The sequence below is a fragment of the Cyprinodon tularosa genome, unplaced genomic scaffold (assembly GCF_016077235.1).
Source record: "Cyprinodon tularosa strain WSP-4 unplaced genomic scaffold, ASM1607723v1 ctg276, whole genome shotgun sequence".
NCBI classification, from domain to species: Eukaryota; Metazoa; Chordata; class Actinopteri; order Cyprinodontiformes; family Cyprinodontidae; genus Cyprinodon; species Cyprinodon tularosa.
The window spans coordinates 797183-822123 of record NW_024038981.1 but is presented as its reverse complement, the minus strand read 5'-3'; the positions used below and the strand labels follow the sequence as shown (position 1 = coordinate 822123).

At 40.5% G+C, this 24941-nt stretch overlaps 1 long non-coding RNA gene across 1 annotated transcript; it reads right to left on the bottom strand.

Moving 5' to 3' along the window:
- Positions 1-23828: 23828 nt before the first annotated feature.
- Positions 23829-24941, bottom strand: LOC119786635. Its single transcript, XR_005281209.1, has 4 exons — positions 24823-24941; positions 24555-24702; positions 24366-24419; positions 23829-24244 (listed from the first exon to the last, which is right to left on the bottom strand). It is a non-coding gene; the product is annotated as an uncharacterized LOC119786635 (long non-coding RNA).

Sequence of the window (24941 nt, the reverse complement as noted above, 5' to 3'; positions counted from 1 at the left end):
AAACTGTGTTAGCAAATGTTTTTCAACATATTTTTTCACTACTTAGCCTAGTTCAGTGGAACCTGTAATTGTTTTTTTAAGGGACCCAAGTGGCAAAATGACCAACAGAGCACTAAGATGGAAAGAAGGATCTAACAAAAACAAAAAGGGAAACAGAACATGAGACATATTGATATGCATCACTCAAGCCTCAGCCAATTGGAGAAGTCCTCTAAAGTCGATTGTTTTTTAAAGATGCTCTTCATTAAGATGAAGTCTCAGCTTCCCCGTTCAGTGCATCAGCCAAACTTTGACCCACCTCAGCCCCATCTTCTCCCTCACTCTTAGATGATTCTTAAACCCTCTCATCCTCCGACTTACTCAACCACCAGTGTTGCCCAGACGAAAGACTACTCTAATTCATTCAAGCACATCTCTTCATTCATCCAGCATCATGATTTCTGCCAGGGTCCGATCACCAAAGAACTTATTTCACACTTGTCAGTAAAATCTTTCTAATTGTTTAATTTCTTCATGTGAGTCTCTCCAGGTTTAGTTACTATTGAGATGTGATAAGACATAAAGTAACCTGGTGAAAAATTAGAGGAATGCAGACCAGCTTGGGGAGAATCTACTGTATGTGTGGCATACAGTAATGACTACCTCAACCATCAGAGTCTGCAACAGCAGTAAGCCCATATAAGTACAGACATTTCTGCAGAATTTACAGAAGCCACTAAACCGGACAGTCAGGTTTTTGGGCTGTGAGGGGAACCCTGAGTACCCATAGAGAACCCAAGCTTACACAGGGAGAACATACAGAAAGACCCAGGGCCCGGAATCAAACCAGAAACTTTCTTGCTGAAAGGCAGCACTGCTACCCACTGAGCAGCCAAATTTACTTTATTCAGAGGAAATAAAATCTCCATCAAATCTTTACAGTACAATCCTGTTTGGCTTCTAAGGAGTGCCAGCCTAAAAAGGAAACCACTGTCTTTTGTTTTCCTGTTATCACCTTCTATTTGCAGCTGTAATTTAGTGAAATATGACTGCATGACTCACTGTAATAAAACCCTGGACATTATAAAAATTACTCTCTCTTCTTTGAATCATAAAACAGAAACTGGAGCAGGTCCCACCAGGTCACAGTGATAAGGAAACAAAATGTTTGAACAGATTGTGACATTAATATACTACCTTTGATTATGTCATGTTAAAGTATTCCAAACAAAAGCCAATAAATTAGCATTGTGCTTTCCCAAATATACCATACAAAGTACTGCAGTAACATTTCATTAAAATTTAGATGTGTCATAAATAATATCAGATATTTTCTGTAGTAAGTGAAATTATTTAAGTTGATGTGTACAAAGCTTACAAGACTACAGCTTGAAATACCCAATGGATTCAGCTTTGTTTTAAAGTTTAAGTACAAGGGCAGTATCTTTTATACATTAGGCCAAAAAAACAAATGAACAGGCCTCAAGCACACAATTAGGGTGTAAAACAATCAAGGAAATATGTCAACTTACTGGAATATGTGGGAAGTACCTTGAAAATAAAAAACTGGAATCAGAAGCATGCCACAAAGACCAGTGAAACTGTATTGCCCTTTTTGTCAAGAATCCCAGTCAAAATCCCCACCTTTGACAAAAGTATAGATGTCTTACGAGACTTTGATATATCTAGACTGTTAAAACCATTGGACCTACTTTTGGCAACTGTAAAAAATTATGAAAATAAGTAATGCTCATTGTATCATGTGGAAAGTACCTTAAGGTAAACCAACATTTTAAACAGAAGTGAACAATCGTTAAAGGTGATGTTACAACACGTACCACCTTTTTTTTTCTGTAGAGATTTTCAACCTTTGAAAGAACCATATCTCTAACTGATGAAATCTTCAAAGAAACTCTCTACAACAATGGCTTTTTTGTTGTTGTTTTTTTTTTCAATTAAAAATCTAATTTATTTTGTGAAGTTGTAACTTTTATGTATAAACCATGAAAAAAAATATTTTTTGACTTTTTTTGACTTTTTTGAATTTCCATAAATTCAACTGTAAGAAGCCTGGATAAATCCTACCTAAACCATAATTGCTTCTCCTCGTCATTGTATGGAATAAAACCTCAATTGTAAAAACAAAGATGCTTTTGTTTTAATTTCAAAATATACATCCATTTTCCATCACACTTATCCCAAGTGGTGGTCACGAGGGATGCTGGTGCCTTTCTCCAGCTGTCTACGAGCAAGAGGCGGGGTACACCCTGGTTAGGTCGCCTGTCCATCGCAGGGCAACAAAGAGACAAACAGGAAAAACAACCATTCATGTACAGTACAGTACGCACTCAGTCATGTCTTTGGACTGTGGGAGGAAGCCAGAGTAGCCGGAGAGAACCCACGCATGCTCAGCGAGAACATGCAAACTCCATGTTTTGAATTTGAACCCGGAACCTGCTTGCTGCAAGGCAGCATTGCTACCCACCAAATAAAGCTTTTCTGATTTCGTTTCACTGGAATTGAAGTTCCCTTTAACTTGCGGCATTAGAAAAGACACATATGATGACGCATACATATGTACTATGTGTGACCAGAGTACATGTCACAAATAATGATGGTGAGCTTGATACATACTGCCTATATGTCCTATAATGGCAACCACTGACGCACAACCTGTATGGCTAAAATGTCCTTATCGATTTGCACTCTTCCAAAAGGAGCCCATTGTCTCGTTACAAGCACTTTTCGCATTAATTCAGGGTTTGGGGTATGGGCTTAACAGGGACACAAAATAAGACAACACCAGACCACACCACAAAAAGATAAAACACTATCCCAATGATGATATTGCTGTTTTAATTTGAAAAATTTGCTATTTTGTACCACATGTTTAACACATTAATAAAGCAATAAAAAGCAAAAGTGAAACTGGTGAGAGGTTTTATTGCCAATCTGTTTTAATTTTTTGTCATGATATTATCATGTGTCTCTGTATTATGGCAGACCAAAACAGAAACCAGTTCATAAATGAAACTGATAAGGTAGTGGTTAAGTTTGAGGAGTATTTATTTTAATTGCCGTCTGTCAGGTTTTTATTGTTCTGTTTGTCTGTTGAACAGCACCTTTACTGTATATGTCTACTTATTGTTGTTCGCAATTGGTTTTAGTTGTTAAAATAGAATGCAGAAGAATCAGGAGGACAAGTTGAGGTTGTTATTTTCTCTTCTCTATATGTAATCACCTGGGAAGGAAAGGGGAGGAGCTAGGAGAACTGGGATTTTACCTTATCTGGCTGGGGAGTTTTTAAGTAAAACCGAAAGAATATGTGTTATAAAAGAAAGTCAAACATTAGCTAATGCACACACTGTAACAGGACAACCATCTTGGAAACAGCTAAAAGCATCTGTGGTGCTTCATTTCGTTATCTGTTGGTTGCATCAGCTCTACTCTCAAACAGAAGGTGAGCTCACTGACTTATTTTAAAGTTCGATCAAATGTGAATGCAACTTTACTCCAAAACCTAGCATTTTTTCTTAGCCATAAAAAAAAAAACTAATTAGAAATATGAAAAACTGTCTTTGTTTGTAGAATCATGGCATTCAAAGGCAGAGGAATGGCTTGTATGATCTTTACTCTGCTGAGTCTGGTTTATGTTGCAAACTCGTTGTACCGCACATCTCACCTTGTAAGTATTATTTTTAAGCCTTGGATTAATAAAAATAAAATGCAGAAAAAAGGAAATGGATAACACAGCTTGATATCCTTATGGTGCATAGGAGTACTCACTGGTTATTTAAGTGGCAGTATTTCTTCTATGGTTAAAGTGAAGACTTTTTGTGCTGCATCAATATTTAAAAATCCAAAATGTTAGATATTGGGGCATGTGCGTATTTAATAAAAACTCTTTGCACTTGCACTCTTAACAATGTTGCATTACATTTTATTTCTTAAACTTTAGGAAATTCTCAAGGAGTATTATGAGGGAGGAATAGGAGATGCTGCTCAAAAGAAGGTGGGTTCTTTTTGCGGACACATTTTCTCAAACAGTTTTTTGGCCAATAAACCTTTTAAAGTGAAAACAGGAATCCATCCATCCATCCATCCATCCATCTTCCTCCACTTATCCGGGGTCGGGTCGCGGGGGCAGCAGCTTAAGAAGGGAGGCCCAGACTTCCCTCTCCCCAGCCACTTCTTCCAGCTCTTCAGGAGGAACCCCAAGGCGTTCCCAGGCCAGCCGAGAAACATAGTCTCTCCAGCGTGTCCTGGGTCTTCCCCGGGGCCTCCCCCCGGTGGGACGTGCCCGGAACACCTCACCAGGGAGGCGTCCAGGAGGCATCCTAAACAGATGCCCAAGCCACCTCAACTGGCTCCTCTCGACGTGGAGAAGCAGCGGCTCTACTCCGAGTCCCTCCCGGATGACCGAGCTTCTCACCCTATCTCTAAGGGAGAGCCCAGCCACCCTACGGAGGAAACCCATTTCGGCCGCTTGTATCCGCGATCTCGTTCTTTCGGTCATGACCCAGAGTTCATGACCATAGATGAGGGTAGGAACGTAGATCGACCGGTAAATCGAGAGCTTCGCTTTTTGACTCAGCTCTCTTCACCACGACGGACCGGTACAGCGCCCGCTTCACGGCAGACGCTGCACCAATCCGCCTGTCGATCTCCCGCTCCCTTCTTCCCTCATTCGTGACCAAGATCCCAAGATACTTAAACTCCTCCACTTGGGGCAGGACACCCCCCCTGACCCGGAGAAGGAATCATGTATTGTAATGTACATTTATTTTGGAAGGACTGTGGCTTATTTGATAAAGAGTGTTATGACAAACACTTTTCAAAGTGAGATTATTACTGAAATTTTTTAGTGTTTACTGTTCATTTACATTTTTTTTTACTTTTCCTCCCTTTACAGAAAGAATGTGAGAACTGGCTTAAACTTACAACACTTGAATTTGAAGATGAAATGGAGGCGTTTACGCCAAAGTTGAAGCTGCTGAAAGCAGCAGCCCAAAACTCTTCATACCTAGACGGACTCTCCAGCTCCCTCACTGATTTATTAGTCAAGGAAAGAAAAGAATTTTTCGAAGCAAAGAAGGCTTATAAGGAAGAGATTCAGGAAATCTGGGACTTTATAAAATCTGAGGAATATGATGATGACTGGCTGTAAATGTTGATACATTACAGTTGATTTGTGGCTCTTTTTAAAGGCCATTTTTGGTTTGTTTCTATTTTGTATTGGTTACTGAAGTTACAATCGGGAAGCTTTTGTAACGTTTAAGTGTCTGCATTCGGCTTTTCTATTACAAACTGTTTTAATTATGTTTGAAGTTTACTGGTTTTACAACCAGTAAGGTTACTTAATTTATCTTCTGCAAAAATAGGTCTTTAGAATGTTTATTAATAACGTGCATCAGCAACAAAGATGAAAAACACAAAGATAAAATTGTAAAAACAAATGAATTAGATACATAAGGTCCTCAACTTTTGTATTTTTTATTGCATAAGGTATCTTCATGGTTTGCTACTCAAAGTATTGAACATATAGTGATGTCAGGGTTATTTGATATACACATTTAGCATGCTACCTTTGAATCTGTTTTCTGAAGTAAACTTTTTCCGGACAAAATCATTAAATAAGCGCACAGTGAAAGCAAAAGCCGTTTCATTGAGGTAAAAACAAATCAGCAGAAAATTATACTAACACAGTCAAAAACAAATTTATAACATACAGAGGTATATCACTAAACAGGCACTGTACTAATTAAAGTGTATATAACATTAACATATACACTATATTGCCAAAAGTATTTGCTCACCCATCCAAATTATTGGAATCAGGTGTTCCAATCACTTCCATGGCCACAGGTGTATAAATTCAAGCACCTAGGCATGCAGACTGTTTTTACAAACATTTGTGAAAGAATGGGTCGCTCTCAGGAGCTCAGTGAATTCCAGAGTGGAACTGTGATAGGATGCCACCTGTGCAACAAATCCAGTCGTGAAATTTCCTCGCTCCTAAATATTCCACAGTCAACTGTCAGCTGTATTATAAGAAAATGGAAGTGTTTGGGAACGACAGCAACTCAGCCACGAAGTGGTAGGCCACGTAAACTGACGGAGCGGGGTCAGCGGATGCTGACACGCATAGTGCGAAGAGGTCGCCAACTTTCTGCAGAGTCAATCACTACAGACCTCCAAACTTCATGTGGCCTTCAGATTAGCTCAAGAACAGTGCGCAGAGAGCTTCATGGAATGGGTTTCCATGGTCGAGCAGCTGCATCCAAGCCATACATCACCAAGTGCAATGCAAAGCGTCGGATGCGGTGGTGTAAAGCACGCCGCCACTGGACTCTAGAGCAGTGGAGACGCGTTCTCTGGAGTGACGAATCGCGCTTCTCCATCTGGCAATCTGATGGACGGGTCTGGGTTTGGCGGTTGCCAGGAGAACGGTACTTGTCTGACTGCATTGTGCCAAGTGTAAAGTTTGGTGGAGGGGGGATTATGGTGTGGGGTTGTTTTTCAGGAGCTGGGCTTGGCCCCTTAGTTCCAGTGAAAGGAACTCTGAATGCTTCAGCATACCAAGACATTTTGGACAATTCCATGCTCCCAACTTTGTGGGAACAGTTTGGAGCTGGCCCCTTCCTCTTCCAACATGACTGTGCACCAGTGCACAAAGCAAGGTCCATAAAGACATGGATGACAGAGTCTGGTGTGGATGAACTTGACTGGCCTGCACAGAGTCCTGACCTCAACCCGATAGAACACCTTTGGGATGAATTAGAGCGGAGACTGAGAGCCAGGCCTTCTCGTCCAACATCAGTGTGCGACCTCACAAATGCGCTTCTGGAAGAATGGTCAAAAATTCCCATAAACACACTCCTAAACCTTGTGGACAGCCTTCCCAGAAGAGTTGAAGCTGTTCTAGCTGCAAAGGGTGGACCGACGTCATATTGAACCCTATGGATTAGGAACGGGATGTCACTTAAGCTCATATGTGAGTCAAGGCAGGTGAGCAAATACTTTTGGCAATATAGTGTATATATATATATATATATATATATATATATATATATTGTATGTAGCAACAAGTTTAACTCCTAAACTTCAATTTTCTATACAAAAGATCTAACTCACATTCGTCCACAGCTGAAACAACTGCAACATGCTATCACAGATTTTGGGGCAAAGCGAGAAAAACATCTTGCAGAGTCTATAAAGTCTATAAAGGCAATTCAACAGGAGATTAATAGATGTAAGATGGCAATATTGCTTTAAATGTAATGAAGGCATTTTCAGTTAATGGAAAAGATCTTTTTAAACAAAAAAAGCTATGATACTCCTGAGGAGTTGTTAACAGTGTGGAACATACTTTTGATTCTATCTTTCTAATGTCATTATTGATTCTTTAAAAAAGAAACCAATAAAAACAATTGTACTATGGCTCATTTAATATGATCAGCCTTTCTTTTATAATAATCCACATTTATAAGTTCAATTCAGTTTATTTATATAGCGCCAATTCACAACATATATCTTCTTAAGGAACTTTACAATTAACCAGATCATAAAGTTAAATTGATTCAAAGTTTTGTATCTAAGGAAAACCAATTGATTGCATTGACTCATTGACTTGAAGGTAATCCCTTACACTAAGCATGCTTGTAGCGAAGGTGGAGAGCAAAAACTCCCTTTTAACAGGAAGAAACCTCCAGCAGAACCAGACTGCAGTAAGTGAGAAACCATCTGCCAAGGCTGACTGGGGTTAAAGGACAGAGAAGAAGACATACAGAAAGAAGCAGAGATACAAAAGACAACCTTAAACCAGCAACACAGGCGGTCTGACCAGGAAAAAACACAGCCAGGCAGACGACCTCTGAGCCAGCTCCCATGTCAGACAATGAACAGTACATAGCCAGAGACAACACCCTGGAGTATACCTTGGAACTGGAAGTGCCAGCAACTGTCCATACCTCTCCTGCCAAGACACCGTGCAGGCCTAAGCACACAGTTCAGCCTCCCAAGAGACTAATTGAAAATTGCTGAACACTAGAGACTGTACATTTGTTGTGTGAAAAAAATCATAATTGTATTATTGTGAATGTTTAAAATAGAGCATTTGGTGTAAGCTAATACAAAGTACATTAGGTGTTAGACATAGCGATAGTCTCAGTTGGGTTAAAGTTAAATTATTTTCTTAAGGGGAGAGATGTTTTGTTATGTGTTGCTTAAAAATACTACATACCCATATTGCAGCAGGCAATAGGTTCATGTACTGAGATTGCAGTTGTTCAGTAAAGTTCTGCATAAACCCACACAGACTGTGTGTGTCTTTTCATTAATGCATTACACTGCATAACAGCATCCATTACTGAACAATCCTTGCCACTAGGTGGTGCCTTTTACTTTATAATAGCCTACAGTTTTTTTTATTTTGTGTTAACTATGGTCAGAGTGCTCTTCATTTTTTCCTAATTAAAAACATTTATTTATAAGTTATAATGCCAAGGAAAAGGAGGAGGTCACTTCAATGGCTGGAAGTTGGAGGGGATTCTGCTGGGAGTTACAAGGAAGTGGGCTGCCATTCGGCTGGCGTTTGACTGAGAAGGGCCATTTTGAATGGCTGCTATTGTATAGCTAGCTATCCTACTGAACAATGTACTAAGTATCTTTTTAGTTTTTGGGATTCAGATTTTGTTAACATCCTTTGTAACAAAAATATTTGTAGTGGAAAGTTAATAAATGTGTGTTGTATTTGTCTTTTTAGTCGGTGTCCCCTTCATGAGCCCACAACTGTAATAAACCATCAATCAATCTTTTTTTGTTTATTTGCCAGGGTCATGGTGGGGTTCCTCACCATCTCCAACAGTCTATGTGTGAAAGGCGGGGTACAGCTTAGATAGGTTGCCATCAATTGCAGGGAAGATACATACAACCATGCACACACAGTCACATGCGAGGGCAATGCATATGACTGTGTCACATGCCAATCACCTAACAGTCATGGTTTTGGACTGTGGGAAACCAGAGTACCCACACATGCACAGGGAGAACATTCAGACACCATGGAGAAAGGCATTAGACTGGGAATCAAACCAAGGACCTTCTTACTGGAAAAGAGCAATGCTACAAACCATGCCACTGTGTAGCTTTTTGCAATAAAACCAGGTGGTAGGTCACAAAACTTACACAGCAGGGTCAGGGTATCAGGATGCACATAGTGCTTAGAGGCTGTTAAATGTTCTGCTCAATGTGGTAGAAAATTATTTCCATCTGATTAATTATGATTGACTATGGACAGGATAAATACGATAGATAATAGGATAAATAATAGTCGGATAAATCATTTACCAGAAACATACCTGTTTTTTTTCAGACACCAATTAGTTTGCGCCACAGCTGGCCATGAGTGGCCATGAGTTTTTCTAGGTAAGAGTTCCATTGGCTGTCATTTTATTCGTGTATATTGGGTGAGCAGTAGCAAACAGCTTAAACAATCACTTGCAGTTAGGTCGTTTTGACCTGGCACTAGTTGTGGAGGAAAACTAGGATACTTGAAAGATATTTATGGAAGTTCATTGGCTAAGAGCGCACTCATATCCATATGATTTGGGAATGTAAATCACCGTCTGAGAATTTACATTGTTGGGGAATTCTAAGAATTATATTTTGGTGTGAAACAACTGTTTTGTGTAAATAACATTTTCCCACATTATCTCAGAGAGATTTAATAACAATTGTTTGAGTTCTTTATTCTTAGAGATAAATATTTTCTTCTTTAAGGTTTAATATATATATAAATCATTATGTTTTATATATATAACATGTTGCTTATAAAATGCTTATATAAAGTTGTTTATATTTTGTATATTTATATGTTTACTATTTTTACCTTCCCCCAAATCACTCTTTCAGGTAAGCTTTTATCTCATAGCTTTTTAATTTTGACTCCCTTGATAAATATAATGCAGTTTTTGTTTTAACTATTAGACTGGTTTCCAAAAAAACCTCAAAGGTATAGTGGAGGATGTTCTTTTTCTGGGTGGATCATCAAAATAGGTGCCCCTCCTAAATGTCAATTATTCTGGTGATATGTTTATGTAAGGCTGTCCTACGTGCTTGTCCCCATTTTCACCTACTGGTGGTGAGTCTGACAGTAGAAAAATTGCAAATCTTCTTTTGGAAAGTAAGCTTGCATGAGTGATTCAAACAAAAACTTTTAAACGGAGCTTGCATGAGGAGAAATGGACTCGTGCATGCTCTCCCACGCGTTTAAAAGTTGTTCCCTCTCGGAAGCGGGTATAGGGGTGTGCATGTTAATTTTTTTTTTTTTTTAAGTAGTGAAGGAGGGTCTTCATTCACTTCACTATACCTTTAATGAAACAGACCTCTGGATTTTAAATATAGCACAAAAAAAAAAAAAAAAAAAAAATTATATTTTTTTATAAATATTTATATATGCACATATGCTAACACTTTGCCATTCTGACCAAGACTGACTGAATGATTTGAAGTTACGTAAGTATCCCACTTGTCATGATCTTGGCGCTGATGACTGGCTTAATTACTAATGCTGCGTTCACACCGGGGGCAGCTGGCGCGACAGAAGCAGCGAGTTTACATGCAAAGTCAATGGTTGACGCGCGTCAAGGCGCAGCAAAATGTCCCGCGGCGCGTTTCGAGCAGCAAGCGCAGCGCGTCTGAGCAGCCGAAGCAGCGCGTCGGGCGCGTTTTGGCATCTGACGCGCGCGACGCGCCGCAAACGCGCTGCTGCTCGAGATGGAAAAATTGAATTTTTGCTGCTCGACGCGCCGCGTCAACCAATCAGAGAAGCTGATCTGGGAGCTGGCTGGGAGAGAGACACAGCGCTGATGACACAGACTGCTCTGATCACTTCTCTTAAACAGTTTATTAAAGCATAATTAACTTAAAATATATACATCTGCCGGCAGAATATGTTCGCTTTTATTATTCTGGTGCCTGCAGACCGGATTATTTAGATGAAAAACACCTACCAGCCACAGCGGTAAACCGCGAGGAGGCGACCCGGCCAGAGGCTGCTGATGAATGGATTCCTTCTGTCGGCGCACCGCTGGTATGTGGGGGTCTGAGCGGCTCCGACAGAAATAATATTGGGAGGCAGGATTGTAATCTGGATGAACTGACTGCACTGATGAAGTTTTCAGGTGTATTTTCTCACTTAAAAACATATTAAAACTACTTTATTCCCACTGATCACAGCAAATATAGCTGCAAGGCAGAGAAAAGGATAGTGAAGCTCCGCCCAACGCGCGTCAGAGCCACTTTTGGACCGCGCAGCGAGAGCAGCAAAGCTGCTTCAGACGCGCGTCAGAATTCACTGGTACAAGCAGCAAAAATGAAGCAGCAGACGCGATTTTGCTGCTTTTGCTGCCCCCGGTGTGAACGCAGCATAACTCTATAACTCTGTAATCACTGCTCTGATCCACCTGTTCCTGCCTCTATATGAGGTGCTTGCATCCAGTTATCAGGGCCAGATTATTCTTGTCCTCTCATGCCAGTGGTGAGAGGGTTTTTAGTGCACCTTAGTGTTTCTGATTTCCTGATCCTGACCTGTTCTGCCTCTCAACCTCTGGGGCTGCCAGTTCCTGTTCTGATCTGTTTGCCTGACCTGGCTTCGGACCACTGGACCTTGGGAGTTTTTTGATTTGCATCTCACTTGGAATGTTTAAAACCATCACCACTCAAACTACAGATTGCTCTGGTAAAAAAAGAAAAAAAAAAAAGGATAAAAAAGGCTGTTGCCTCCAATTTAAGCCAGTTTTGTTGTTACCATGACCAGATGAATGACATTCCTAAAGTGCCTTGCAAGCGGGACAAAATATACTTTATTGGCTATTTTAAACTTTTAAAATAAAAAAAAAATGAAGAGTGGGAGAGCAAAATTCAACGGCCCCTTTAAGTTCAATACAGAAAACTCTCAGAAGTTAAGCGAGGATATCTGAATAATTCAGTGTTGGCCTAAATGGCTGATGATGATAAGTAGAATCTACCTGTGTGTAATGAAGTGAATGAAGGAGTATGTGTGTATATATATATATATATATATATATATATATACTACCATTCAAATGTTTGGGGTCACGTTGAAATGTCCGGGCGGGTGCGGGCGGCGGGGGGGGGGCGGCGGACGTGGCTGAGCTGCTTTGGCTTCGTCCGGTGGGGGGGGCGGCGCGGTTCGCTCCGCTCTGGCTTTGTGCTGCCCCTCGGGCTGCTGGGGGGGGTGGTTGCGCCAGCTGCGGTCTGCTCTTCTTGCGGTTTTGCGCCGGGCGGCCTTTCTGCTCTCGGGCTGATTCTGTGCGCGGTGTGTTTCGTTGCGCGCTGTTGGCATCGGTCTCGGCGGGGTGGGGCTTCGCTTTTGGCCGGGGGGGCGTTTGGGCGGGGTCCCGCGGTGCTCGCGGCCGGTTCGCGGCTGATGCGCGTGGGCCCCTGCCGGGGGCGGGGCCGCCTGAGTGTTTTTCCTGGGTGGTGCGGTCGCGGTGGGTGTTGCGGCCGGTCGCCGGGGCTTGGTGCCGGGGGGCGGGGCGTGTTTCGGTGCTCTGTGGGGCTGGGGCGCTTCGGTCGGCGCCGTGGGGGGGGCTGGTGTTCGGTGCCCGGCCCTACTTCGGGGTGGCCGGCGGCCGGCGGGGCCCGCGGACTCGTCCCCGCGGCTCCCCGGGGCGCAGGCATGGCGGTGGCTGGGGGGCTTCTTCGTGGCTGTCTCTCCTCCTGCCTTGGTGGGGGTCTGATATCCGGGGCTGGCCCCGCCTTGGTGCCTTCGCTTCTGGGGTCCCCTTGGGCGCTTGGGGCTTTGGGTCTCCCGGCGCTGGACTCAGTGCTCTGGGGGGTGTGCCTCTCCGGCTCTCCACAACCACTATTGAGCATTTTTTCTATGGTTAAACTTTACATGCACAAGTTCACCCTCACAAACAACTACAGGTGCTAGGCTTCAGGTACTTGGAGATTCACTTCCAAACAGAAACCCCACATTCATATCTTCAGGTAACACAGAGTACATGTCAGACTTAATAATATTACTTTAGCGATAGTTTCAAGGTGTTTGCTTTATTGTATATCTCGTACCATGTCTTTTGGTTGTGCTGTTCTTTTTTTTTTTTTTTTTTTCCATCTCATTACAGGTGTTGAAGCAGACTGAAAATGTTTTGTCATTGTCTCCTTCCTATCTCCTCTTTCTTTCATCTTTTGTCCTGTTTTCTTTTCTTTTTCTTTTTCCTTCTTCTTCTTCTGTTTTTCTGCTCTACTTACATTGCAGTGTCCATATGAACTGTAAAACTCCCTGCATAATTATAATAAAGCAATTTATATACATGAAACAAGTGGAGCAGTATGGCAATTGCGATACCGCTACACTTGTGAAAGTAAAATCTGTTGGGCTCCTTTTGGCATCAAGACAATTATTCTTATTGCCACCTTGCCAGACAGGACACTGTTAAAAAAAAAAAAAAAGAAATGTCCCTATGAATGAAGATAACTTTAAACTAGTCTTAACTTTAAAGAAATACACTCTATACATTGCTAATGTGGTAAATGACTATTCTAGCTGCAAATGTCTGGTTTTTGGTGCAATATCTACATAAGTGTATTGAGGAACATTTCCTATCACTCCAGTGTTCTAATGGTACAATGCTCAAAAGGCTAGCTCATGATTAGAAAACCCTTGTGCAATCATATTCACACATCTAAAAACAGTTTAGCTCGTTACAGAAGTTACAAAACGGATCTTCCTTTGAGCAGATTGAGTTTCTGGAGCATCACATTTGTGGTGTCAATTAAATGCTTAAAATGGCCAGAAAAAGAGAACTTTCATCTGAAACTCGACAGTCTATTCTTGTTCTTAGAAATGAAGGCTATTCCATGCAAGACCAATAAAAGAAAAGGATTAAGATGGGCAAAAGAAGACAGACATTGGACAGAGGAAGACTGGAAAAAAGTGTTGTGGACGGATGAATCCAAGTTTGAGGTGTTTGGATCACAAAGAAGAACATTTGTGAGATGCAGAACAAATGAAAAGATGCTGGAAGAATGCCTGACACCATCTGTTAAGCATGGTGAAGGTAATGTGATGGTCTGGGGTTGCTTTGGTGCTGGTAAGGTGGGAGATTGTACAGGGTAAAAGAGATCCTGAATAGGGCTGAACGATTTTGGAAAATAATCTAATTGCAATTTTTTTTTCTTTATATTGCGAGTTAATGCATTTTCCCCCAGTTTAATTGGTCATGTCTTTTTTTAAACATATACAAACAACAAATCAATCTGTTTCATCGCAGTGCAGATTAGGTGCTAAAAGACACGCTGTGTCCTAATTAATGATCGCGTTCTGCCTACGATATATTTCAACCAAAATTGCAATTTAATTTTGACTTTTCTCTACATAACCACAAGCAACAAAAATAGCCTCTAAATAAAGACAATTGTAAACAAGGACTATTTAAATCAAGAACTATTAATGTTTTTATTAATCAGAATATTATTCAAGAGAACAGCTTTTAACTGATTTGGACATCAGTCCTTGTTGAACATGAAATCCAAAGTGCAACCAACAAACCCGTCTATGTATTAAACTGATTAACTGGTACTTAGTGCTATGTATGAATATATAAACTCTAAAACAAGTAATAAAATTAGATTATCTCACTGCTGCAACTGTCTTCCCTTCCATGTGGAGGCAAATCCACTTTAAACATTTTACTGACACCTAAAGAACGCGTCTGATTCACTAATTGTTACATAGCCAAAAATTGCAGACATCCGCGATTTGGAAATTGCATTTTTTTCAATCGCGATTATATTGAAAATGCGATTAATTGTTCAGCCCTAATCCTGAATAAGGAAGGCTATCACTTCATTTTGCAACGCCATGCCATACCCAGTGGACAGCGCTTGATTGGAGCCAATTTCATCCTACAACAGGACAATGACCCTAAACACACCTCCAAATTGTGCAAGAACTATTTAGAGCAGAAGCAGGCAGCTGGTATTCTATCAGTAATGGAGTGGCCAGCGCAGTCACCAGACCTGAACCCCATTGAGCTGTTGTGGGAGCAGCTTGATACTCGAAGCTGTAAAAAATTACCGTTTATAGTTATGCTTTGACCATTGTTTATAGTATATTGCTGCAATCTGTAATGTGAAAGTTATCCAAAATGTATCTAATTTATTTTTTGATTTTGTGAATTGATAGTTAAAATCCTTGCAGTGCTGCAGATAACAAACACATGCACGGCTTTTAATTTGAATGTGTGCTAGGCAGTGTTTCTTGTCAGCTCAGCAGCTGACAACCACCAGTTTCTTTCAGTTTCTCTTTTGTCCCATGTTTTTTTTTTTTTTCTATTCTCACAGGACTAAATTACAGTAAGTAGATGAGTGACTGGATCGGAAACTTATTTATGGATCATTTCCAGTCAGTCAAGTTATATACTTAGTCACAGAGAAGATGTGCCACTGTTGAGGCGAATAAAAGGTAGTGAAAGATTGTTTCCATCCTTCTGACTTGATAAAACTGGATCATCTCAAACCTCAAAAAAGTACGATATCTATATAGAATTATGTGTAGAAATTCTGACTTTCTGATCTGTTTCATTTAATTAAATATGTTTACAATGTATTATCTTTCGACTGCAGTTTCAGCAGCAATGGCGGCTGTGCCCACATATGTTTTCCTCATTTGTTTTGCTGACTCTGCTTTGCCCTGCCAGTACATGGATAGACAAACATGAGCTGGTAAACCTTTTTTGTTGTTGTTCAAATAACCATTTGCATGTTTAGACAAATTGTGATGACAGCCAGGTTTTTAACAACTGCATTTTAAATATTTTACCTCTGATTTAAAATATGTCCTAATGATCTCTCAATCCACAGAGAGAAATAAAAAATGACATTCAGAAGTTACACCAAGATGCCAACAGGAGAAAGGTAAGTAAGAAACATCAACTAAATCACTCCTTTAGATGTTGTATAATGTTCTACAATGATGATAATGCTATTTCATTTTGTTTTTTTATCCAGATAATAAACATGGTTGACCGCAAATACATTCCTGAGATCCTTGATGATGTTACACACATACTAAAGAGACTAGTGCCACATTTTTTGTTGAGATTTCTAAAAGATAAACACAGCTTACTGGAACAAAGCCAAGGTTTTGCGAGAAGAGAACTTCTGAATTGAGCTGCAAATATCGAGAACTGCAAACAAAAACTGGCAGAACTGGAAACTCTTGTAACACACCTGGCAGAGAAAGAACCTAATTTGTAATGTTTGCTCTTTCTCTGTCTTTAAAGCTGTAATACAATATGCTTCATGAAACATATTACTAAAAATCCCAAAACTGTATGACTCATTTCTAATTCCTTGTGTTCCGAATCACAACAATAAAATGCTAATGCATCCATAATTTACTATAATCAGGATGCTACAAAGTTTTATTAAAAAATGAATACTCATTGCATACTGAGATGCTGGTAAAGAAGCAAAGCTGCAATTTTTTTTTTCTTTACTTTTATTTTAGAATGATCAATGTTAAAACCAGAGACTCAATATTTTAGTTTCATTACTTACAGACCATTTGAATTCACAAGACCCTAATCACAAAGTGCCCCCTGATTCATCATCATGTTACATATAGTGCTGGTGTTTATTAAGAGAGAAATTATTTTAGTCTATGTTTATTGATGTGCAGTGGGTAATTTCCCGTTGAAATTAATTGTCAGGTTTTTAGCTGGTTAAGTTGTTTAATTCTTCAACTTGGGTCTAAGAGAACACTTGAGTTGAACCTCAAAACAGATTACAAGAAGAACACAATACTGCAAATGTTTTCTGCTTTATTCTACAGTCATGGCCAAAAGTTTTGAGAATTATTCAAATGTTAATATTTACAAAGTCTACTGCTTCAGTTTTATAACGACAATTTGCATATACTCCAGAATGATATAAAGAGTGATCAGCTTAACGACAATTAATTGCAAAGTCAATATTGCATAGAAAATGAACTTATCCCCTGAAGCACATTTCAACGTTATTACAGCCCTGCCTTAAAAGGACCAGCTAACATTGTTTCAGTAATTGCTCCATTAACACAGGTGTGAGTGGTGATGAGGACAGGGCTGGAGATCAATCTGTCATGATTAAGTAAGGATGACACAACTGGACACTTTAAAAAGAAGCTGGTGCTTGGCATCATTGTTTCTCTTCTGTGAACCATGGTTATCTCTAAAGAAACACTTGCAGTCTTCACTGCACAAAAATGGCCTAAACGGAAAGGCAGCTAGAAAGATTGCACTTCAGTCAACAATCTATCGCATCATCAAGAATTTCAAGGAGAGAGGTTCCATTGTTGCCAAAAAGACTCCAAGAAAGACCAGCAAGCACCAGGACCGTCTCTTTAAAGTGTTTCAGTTGCGGGATCGGGCTACCAGCAGTGCAGAGCTTGCTCAGCAATGGCAGCAGGCAGGTGTTAGTGCATCTGCACGCACCGTGAGGCGGAGACTCTTGGAGCAAGGCCTGGTCTCAAGAAGGGCAGCAAAGAAGCCACTTCTCTCCGGGAAAAACATCAGGGTGTCGTGGGAAAAAAGTATTCAACTATTCACCCTAGTTAAATAAACAGAGATCGATGGATTTCAGTCAGTCGGCACATTTATTCATATCTTTGCAAAGAGAGAACTGTTCATCAAACAGCCCTTATGGCACAGCATTCTGCCCTGTTCTGCATGAGCATGAGCATTCCCCCTTACTTACAACAATGGAAAAGTAGTCAGAGTCAAAACAAATTACAGACGCTTTGGTTAAACAGTAACATGCTATGAATAAACCTTGAGAAAGTATCTGGTTTGTTATGGGAAGAAGCTATTTCTGGTCTACAGTCACCATCCCGCAGAGAATGGTGTGGCCTTCAAGGTGAAACAGACTGAGTGAAAACTTTTATAGAGAGTAAATAGGATAAATTAATATATAATAGAAGAGAAATCTAAATTTTCCGACAACAAGGGACAGACTGATATTCTGTAAAAGGTACAGGGAGTGGACTGCTGAGGACTGGGGTAAAGTCATTTTCTCTGATGAATCCCCTTTCTGATTGTTTGGGACATCTGGAAAACAGCTTGTTCGGAGAAGACGAGGTGAGCGCTAACACCAGTCTTGTCTCATGCCAACTGTAAAGCATCCTGAAACCATTCATGTGTGGGGTTGCTTCTCAGCCAAGGGAGTCTGCTCTCTTATAGTCTTACCTAAAAACACAGCCATGAATCAAGAATGGTACCAGAATGTCCTCCGAGAGCAACTTCTCCCAACCGTCCAAGAGCAGTTTGGTGATGAACAATACCTTTTCCAGCATAATGGAGCACCTTGCCATAAAGCAAAAGTGATATCTAACTGGCTCAGGTAGCAAAACATAGAGATTTTGGGTCCACGGCCTGGAAACTCCCCTTATTTTAATCCCATTGAAAACTTGTGGTCAATCATCAAGAGACGGGTGGACAAACGAAAACCTAGGAATTCTGACAAAATGCAAGCATTGATTGTGCAAGAATGGACTGCTATCAGTCAGGAATTGGTCCAGAAGTTGATTGAGAGCATGCCAGAGAGAATTGCAGAGGTCCTGAAGAAGAGGGGTCAACACTGCAAATATTGACTTTCTGCATTAATTCATGCTGTCATTAAAAGCTTTTGTTACTCATAATATGATTGTAATTGTATATCTGTATGTGATGACAACATCTGACATACACACATGAAAACCAGGGGGCAGCAGATCATGTGAAAATATAATATTTGTGTCATTCTCAATACTTTTGGCCATGACTGTATGTTCTTTTGAGTAGCACTCATTTCTGTATAGGACACAACTGACAAGCGGAGTAAAAAGTACACAAATTGTATAAAAATGTGTTCATGTCATGAAAAAGAACAATTCATGCAAAAATCAATATTTAGTTTTTATTTGAGCGTTAACTCAACTTGCTTTGACATACATCTGACTATTGGAAAAACAATTCAATGTGTAAGAAATATTATTTTCTTATCAAAAATCACAAATTGTTTTATTCTTTAAATGGCACATCTTTTTATAAAATAAAAATTGTAAACTATTCAAGTTATCTTTTATTGACCATTAACATGCTTTTGATTTAGATAACTGAAACAAATCTATCAGCAGTTAAAGCTCAGCATGTAGATCCTGTTTGGAATTTAAAGTGTTTATAATATCATTTATAGTCTTTTCTGTGGACGTTTCTTCAAAGACCTTCTTTCTGAGGGCAAAGAAGGCTCTTAAAGTTCTTAGGCCACGTTCTGCAGCATGCACCAATTGTTTTGATGATGGATCTGTGTCCCTCTTCACAAGTTGCATTTTGGGATAAATCTCCTCCATCTTTTCAATAAACTGTTCTTCAGCAGCTAAAATTCTAATTTTGTCTTCAATCTGCAGGAAGAAAAAGAATTCTAGAGTTAATGCATTTTTTCAATATTATTTTGGTAGAAATGTTTACATTTTGAAGATTATTAAGGTAGAATGACACACCTCTTGTTTATATGCTTCACGCACTGCTTTCCTGAGTTTCTCCTTGAATATCTCCTGGAATGGATCAAAGAAAGCATCAGTGATCAAAGAATTTATTAATCATTCTTGCGGAGTTTTTTTGGCAAGCAAAATTGCTTCTCAAAATTATGTGAAATCCTTTACCAGCTGCTCCTTGTTTTTTAGTAATCTTGCTTCATCAAGAAGTGTTGAGATGGTTTCGATCCTACTTTTTTCTTCTGCCTGATGATACAGAATAAAAGCATTAAATTTACATTTCTTTTTTCTCTACACTCCCACTAATTTAAATTAAGTTTTTTTTTTTCAGAATCAGAATCAGAAATACTTTAATCCCTCTGGGTTTATTAAAGTATTTCTGATTCTGATTCTGAAAAAATAAAAATCAGAATCAGAAGCAAGTTGAGTTAACGCTCAAATAAAAACTAAATGTTTTTTCTATTTAAATAAAAAACCTAACAACACAGCCTTCATCTGTTTACCCTAACCATAGTGGAAATTTAACAGCAAGTTTAAGACCTACCTGCTTCCTAAGTGTTTCTTCTAATAATGCTTGAAAACTTTCCTTCAATAAGTCCTGAAATTAAGAAAAAAAAAGAGCATAAAAGAGTGTGAATACAAGTAATTCTGTGCATTTAAAGATTTTTGGTCTTGAAGGGAAAAACAAAAAGCTATTTACCACAGGGTTGTTAAATATGAGAAGCTTTCCAATGTAAAGGACAAACAGCAGAGAGATAATGAAGAACAGGTGTTTCATGACTCTCAAAGCAGTCCTTATGCATCCTGGTTCTGCCATGATTTCTGTTAAAACACTCATTCATCATATATGGACTTGAAATATATACTACAATGTTTGAAGTATGACTAAGAGTTGTGGCTTTTAAAACATTAGGGAGCTTACCTGTTAGGTGAGTGAAAAGGCCTCCAGTACAGATGTCACTATATAAATGATTACTTTGTTCTACTTATATTTTCTGTTATAAATCATGTCTGATCTCCTCTTTCCTCATTAAAATAAAAACACAGCATCATCTGTCTTGTCCGTTCTGTTCAGGATTTAATGGTGATCTAATTTCCTCGGTCGGTAGGTGGCCTTATTCATACGCACATCAAATAACCACACCCCCACACAGTCACGTAATGTTGGCAGAGTAAACAGAACAAAAAAGAAAGTCAAATTCCACAAAGTTCTAAGTTCTAAAATATTTTTTTAAATTCTTGTACATTTTTTTTTATTTCAAATCATGTTAAAATTCTTAAACATGAACTAATGAATAGTCAACATATTTAGAGTTTTCTCAGTCATTGCTAAATGACACCTAGCTGGTTCTTCTGTCAATATTGTTTTTTAAAATGAAAGCTAAAGGCAAGTCACGCCTATGTAACGTGAGGAAGGACAATCTGAGTAAAGACAAACAGTTGGGTTTTGTCCTCTTATTATCCATTCCGTCCATCTTTGATTCACCTGCAGGAAGGCTTTATTAGCCTTAAAAAATAAGAATAAAAAAATATACATATTCCAGACTTAAAGATTTCCTTTTTTATATAAAGTATATCACATTTGCTTCCATTTCTAATAGTAATTTTCATTGTTCTCTTTCAATTCTTTTAGTCATAGAAATAATGGCAATACCCGAATCCAATCGAGAACCTGTGGTAAGAACTGAAAACTGCGGCTTTGCTGCTTTGGCGGGGCTGCTCTGTCCTTTGTTTTGCCTTGCAGCTGTGTTTGCTGTGATCTATGGGAGTGGAGTGGTTTCATTGTGTTTTTGGGTGGGGTAATCCGCCTGGGGGCTTGGTTGGTGCCGTCGGTTCGTCCATATCGGCCATCCCGTTGTTTCTGTCGGGGCCGCTCGGGCCCCTGCGTGCCGGCGGTGCGCTATCGGTGGGATTCCCGTTCGGCGGGCTTGTTTGTCTCCTGGGAGGGCAGGCATGCCGGCGCCGGGGGTTTTTGGGCATTGCCCGGCCCTACTTCTGGGTGAGTCCGGGGTAGGTCCGGGGGTCTGGGATCCCTGGGGCGCGTTGCCCTCGTGCGGGGGCCCCGGTAGGGTTTCGGGGGTTCGGGTTCTGTGGGGGATACTGCTTGGGGTCTGGGCCAGTGTATGCCCAGCTGTCCGTCCCTGCTGCCGCGGCCTCTGGTGTGCCGGGGTGCCTCGGGGCCTGTTGGGCTGGGGGGGCATGGACATTAACACCTACGGCAGATGCTTACCCCTTCAGGGGTTTGCACTCTGTAAGTAGGGGAAGGGGAGGGAGGGGGAGTAGGAATGATCTCGGCCTGGATGTCTTTTGTCACTTGTGTGGTGAGTAGTTTGAATGTTATTGTAGGGGAGGGATTAGATCTCCGGAGGGGGGGTGGGGGGGGTGATAGAGGGATGAGGATTTCAGAAGGGCTTTGGGTCTGGCTCCCTGTCTCGGTCCTGCTCCGTGCAGTCCCCTGGTGGGGCTTCGTCCGGGGTGGGGGCTCTGCCTGTTGCGTGTGGGCTGGCCAGCCGGGGTTGTCCCCCCCCCCCCCCCCCCTTTTTTTATTTATTTATTTATAATTTTTTATTATTATTATCATTTTTTATTTCATTTATTTATTCATTTATTTTTTGTGGATGGACAGGATGGGGGAGGGTGGTATTGTCGGCCCTGTGCCCGGCTGACTGGTGGGTCCTGCTGCCGGTCCCTGGGTGGTGACACTGGTGGGGCCCCCCTCTCTGGAGAGGGAGGCCCGGGGGTGCCTATTTGAGTCAGCGGGGAGCTGGCTCCCTGGGAGTGCAGTAAGCACCCCAGTCCTTTGCTCCCCATCCCCGAAATCCTCCCTCTGCCTGCTCCATCACACTGCCACACATGTAGGTTTTTGGGGAGGGGGTCGTTACTGGAGGGCCCCACCTTCTGACGATGTCCCCCACCCCAATTTTATTTTGCATTTTAGACACTTCCATCTACATCATTTTCACAACACACATCTATGTAGGGTATTTTCTGGGGGGTGGGGGTCAGGGCCACCTGGGGGGGGCTTATGTTATGGGCCTCACCACGGTCGGCCTCCTCCATCCCCTCTCGCATCTAGTCATTGAGGGCTTAGGGTTGTCGAAGGGGGGGGTGCGCTGGCACCGTCTATCTCCCAGAGGGGGGGTGGACTGTGCCGGACACCCGGCTCCGGGTGTGGCTTCGGGGCGGGTGGGGGGTGGAGTGGCTCCGACCGGGGTGTGTCGGGGGGCCGGGGCGGTGGAGGTGCTTCGGCCGCGTGTCGGGGGCTGGTGCGGGCGGCGGCGGACGTGGCTGTGCTGCTCTGGCTTTGTCCGCCGGTGATCGGTGCCCGGACCTACTTCTGGGTGGCCGGCTGCCGGCGGAGCCCGTGGACTCATCCTTAATAATATTACTTTAGCGATAGTTTCAAGGTGTTGCTTTATTGTATATCTCGTACCATGTCTTTCGGTTGTGCTGTTCTTTTTTCATCTCGTTACAGGTGATGAAGCAGACTGAAAATGTTTTGTCATTGTCTCCTTTCTATCTCTTCTTTCTTTCATCTTTTCTCTTTTTTTCTTTTTTCCTTTTCTTCTTCTGTTTTTCTGCTGTATTTACATTGCAGTGTCCATATAAACTGTAAAACTGCATATACATTGCTTATAATAAAGCAATGTATATGCATGAAACAAGTGGAGCAATATGGCAATTGACATACTGCTACACTTGTGAAAGCTCTTTTGGCATCAAGAATTTGGAAACCCAATTTTCCAGCTTTGTGTTTACTAAAAAACTTGAAAATATCAAATTAATGTCATTCTACTTTGTGATTATGGCCCACTTATTTTTTATTCTTCAAAAAAAAATTACAATTTAATATTTTTAGGTTCGAAGCCTGAAATGTGGTAAAATATCGAAAAGTTCAAGGGAGCTGAATACTTTGCCAAGGCACTGTAAAAATGGCTGCACGGTGTCGCAGTTTGTAGAACTGTTGCCTTGCAGCAAGAAGGTCCTGGATTTGATTCCCAGCCTGTCTGTCTTAGTGGAGTTTGCATTTTCTCTCTGTGCATAAATGAGTTTTCTCATGGGATTCTGGCTTTCTTCCACATTCAAACGATACAACCATGAGGCTACTTTTCATCTCTAAATTACCATAGTTGAGACTGTGTGTGCATGGTTGTACGTCTCTGTGTTACCCTGAAATAGACTGCCAGCCTGTCCAGGGTAAATACTGCCTTTTGTCCTTAAACTGCTGACCCACTGTGATATCCATCCATCCGTCCATGGATGGACACAACTTTTATCCAAAATAAAATATTTAATAACAGAGTACTTCAATTTAAAATACTTGAGTCGATAGACACTTTTACCTTGGTAGTAACAATAATATAATTCCTAAGTGAAAAAATAACAATAAGGAACATACAAGCTTTTGGAAAAGCTTGTATGTTACAAGTTGTAATACACCTAAAACCAATATGCAATTCACAGTTCAGCATGCTCCTCTGCTAAGTTTGTTACAAATTACTCCAGATGTCTGAGTATGTCCTCATAATCTTTGATTTCTTGAGATTCGTCTTGAAACTTTTTTTCCAAAAAAAACTGGCTTTCCACCAGGAATACCTTCAAGTCTTTTAGGTTCCCAAGAAGATCGGGAAATTACTTTATCATCTCAGCCATAATGTCTACACCATTTGTAAGTTCTTCAAGCATCAGCAGAAGTAACGCCATGTCCACTTTGTTTTCAAGCTGAAATAAATAAATAAAAGTATTTTTGAATTATCAAAACATAACTGCATATTACTACATATAATTAAATGTAACAGTATTCTTTCATTTCATAAGGACCTTAAATAATTATTTAAAATACCTTTCTCATTGCTGCATCTTGTTGTAGCTCCTGTAAGTTTTTATTTATATTTTTCTGAAATTCCAAACAGAGAATATGCAAACATTTATACAGTGTGTGGAAATTTCATAAAAGAAATATAGTGTGCATTACTTATTTCTTTAACTTATAATTGGTTTTCTCATTTTAAAATAATAATAAATTATATACCAGTTCTTGCTTGCCTATCCGTGAACTCACAGGGCTGAACAGACAGAGCAGAGTAATAATGACGACAAAGTCTTTATATTTTCTGAGAGACATTACTCCTCTGTTTCTGAATGAGGCAACCGGTGTCATTACTGCTCTTAAGTAGCTTCTAAAAGAAAAATATATTTAAACGATTGCAATCAAGTCAAAGTAGAAGTAAATAATTATTCTTAACATAACCTGTTACTATCTTTATTTTAGCAGTTTGTGGATGAGGGTTAAATCATACCTTATACTAGATGAAGAGCTGCTGTACAGGTGATGATTGACTAAAATGAAAGAAAGGACACCTCACAAAATGTTATAAAATATACGTTCATTGTCACCTCCCCTTTGGCAAAAGCTTTC